Here is a 3,161-nt window from a genome sequence, read left to right on the forward strand (position 1 = left end):
GGTATTCTCTACTTTTACATATTTGGAATTTTTCATAATAAAACATTTTAATTCTTTTTCCTGTTTTGTATAGTTCTTCCTGCCTTCTAGGGAGAACTGTGGTGTCAGGCCGGTCAGATGTCACTTGCTGCTGTTTCCAGCATATTCCCCTTCAAACCTGCTTCTTCTCATCAACCAGGAGGCGGCAACCGGGGTATTCACACCTGTGAGCCTCTCACAGGCTCCGCCTGAAAGAGGGATCGGCTCCTGCTGCCTGGACTTTCTTCCATCTCCCCAAGGGCCTTTCCTGGTTCGCCAGGATTCCAGCTGGGTGAGGTGTCCTTAAACTTCCTTCCTCAGCCTAGGAGGGAGGGATGGAGAAGAGGGAGTGAAGTCAGCAAAGATCGAAATGTCCTAGAAAAGAATACATGTGGCTTTCTTTAGAACAGTGGGTGGGAAAAGGCTTTCTAGCCATGACTAAAAATCCAGATACAATTAAAGAAAACTTGTTATTAAAGAAAAGAGGAGTTGAAAAGATAAATAGCAAACTGAGGGAAAATATTGGCAACATACATCACAGATAACGGACCAATATTCCTTATGTATAAAGAACTCTTAAAACTCCCCAGGAAAAGAAGCCACAGATCTCGTGGAGCAATGAGCAAAAACATAAACAGATCATTCAGAAGAAGATAAACAGCCCTTAATCACAGGAAAAGATGTTCGGCTTTACCCGTGATTAACTAAAACAATAATTAAAATGACACTAGCTACCACTTCTCATCTATCAGATTGGCAAAAAAAAAAAAAAAAAAGTGAAGGTCTTGCTAATACACACTGTGGGTGATGAGGCTGTGGGGAAACAGACATTCATGCATTGTTGGTGAGACTGCAAACTGGGGTACCCTTCTGCAGAGGACATGGCAATATCTAACAGAACTATACCTTATTCCAGGAATTTACCCCAAAGATATACCTCAACTACACAAAAATACATTTATACAAAGTTATTTAATATAGGAGGGCCGTTATATATTTTTGCTTTTATAATTACAAAATATTGGAAACAACCTAAATGCCACATAGGAAATGTTTTGAAGAAACATCTGTACGGTGGAGTTCCATGCAGCTGGGGAAAGGACGAGGAAGGTCGTACGAACAGACATGGAGCAGGTGTCAAAGGTGTTGAGTGACAAAAGCAAAGTGCAAAGCAGTGTATGTAGTATGCTAACTTCTGTGTGAGAAATAAAAGGAAATACAAAAAATACCTATCCTTATTTTTGCAAAAAGAAACCAAAATAAGACAGAAACAAATGAAACCAATTTCCTAAAGGGCATTTGGGCTGTGGGGGAGGGATCAGGAAGGATCCAGGCTTCTCTGAGGATACCATAGCCTTTTGGCATAGTTTTTGACTTTTGGAATCAAGTTAAGTTTTTTACATATTCAAAAAATTAAATTATGTCAGTAAAGAAGGAAGGAAACAACTTAAAATTGTATGCAAACAGACAAATGAATTGCCAGGCCAATTAAGGCCTATTCCAGAGCTGGCCCAGCATCACTTCTGCCATATTCTGTTCAGACAGATGAACCCAACTGCACGTCATATTGCTGACATAACAGTGGCAGATTGTATTTTCCAGAGATGACTGTGACCTTCTCCCTCATCCCACAGACCCTTCTGTGATGGACCTTGACATGGCCCCTATCAAGAGGTGGCATCTATTTGTCCACCCCCTTGAATAGGCGAGGTTCCTGTGATTATTTGGATGAACAGACTATGGCAGAAGTGATGCTGGGCCAGCTCCGGAATAGGCCTTAATTGGCCTGGCAGCCTCCACTTCCTCTCTCAGAGCCCCGAGACTCTGTATAAGAAATCTAGGCTCCTGTGCTGGAGAATCAGGCCATGAGGAGGGGCCCTGAGGGACCAGATGTGTGAGTGATGAGGCTGTCTTGGACATCCAGCCCAGGTGGAACCTAGCCTCAGCCCCTATCTGGCAGAAGGGCTACCAGATAGGGGCTAGTTCCCTATGTAGCTGAAAATTCACCTGGCAGCCTCTACTTTCTCCCTCTTAGAGGGCTGAGCTGCTATGTGAGAGAGGCCAGTAGAGAGTATGCCTGGGTTCACCTGAATCACTGAAGCCACCTTGGACAGACAGCCCTGTTGCGTCTTTGGATGATGCCAGCCTCAACCTCTAACTGACCACGTGCAGGAGAAACCTCAAGCCAGAATCACTCAGCTGGATACCTGCAATTCACAGAACTGTCAGGGACAATAATAAAAAAATGTTAAGCCTCTAAGTTTTGGGTGGTCTGTTATATAGCTGCAGATGATCAGAACCATAACCGCATAGAAGGGGAAAAAAAGAACTTATTTAAGTAACTTTTGAGGATAGCCTCAGTCTAAAGAGAAAAAGGTATTTTTGCTGGGTATAAATATTGAACATTACTCAGTACAATTATTGTCGAAACTGTTTTGTGTGTATTCTATATTTGTGTAAATGAGTAATTATACTGATATCGTGGGGAAAGGCAGGAACAAATGTGGAATAGTAGAAGGCAAAGAAGAGCTCTGTGGTGTTGGACTTAAATAGAAGTGTCAGAGTGAGATCATGTTTATATTTTATTTTTATTTTTTTAACATCTTTATTGGAGTATAATTGCTTTACAATGGTGTGCTAGTTTCTGCTTTATAACAAAGTGAATCAGCTACACATATACATATATTCCCATATCTCCTCCCTCTTGCATCTCCCTCCCACCCTCCCTATCCCACCCCGCTAGGTGGTCAAATCACCAAGCTGATCTCCCTGTTCTATACGGCTGCTTCCCACTAGCTATTTATTTTACATTTGGTAGTGTACATATGTCCATGCCACTGTCTCACTTCTTCCCAGCTTACCCTTCCCCCTCCCTGTGCCCTCAAGTCCATTCTCTACATCTGTGTCTTTATTCCTGTCCTGCCCCTAGGTTCTTCAGAACCCTTTTTTTTTTTTTTTTTAGATTACATATATATGTGTTAGCATACAGTATTTCTCTTTCTCTTTCTGACTTACTTCACTCTGTATGACAGACTCTAGGTCCATCCACCTCTCTACAAATAACTCAATTTTGTTTCTCTTTATGGCTGAGTAATATTCCATTGTATATATGTGCCACATCTTCTTTATCCATTCATCTGTCG

This window comes from Physeter macrocephalus, chromosome 2, assembly GCF_002837175.3.
Source record: "Physeter macrocephalus isolate SW-GA chromosome 2, ASM283717v5, whole genome shotgun sequence".
Taxonomy (NCBI): Eukaryota; Metazoa; Chordata; class Mammalia; order Artiodactyla; family Physeteridae; genus Physeter; species Physeter macrocephalus.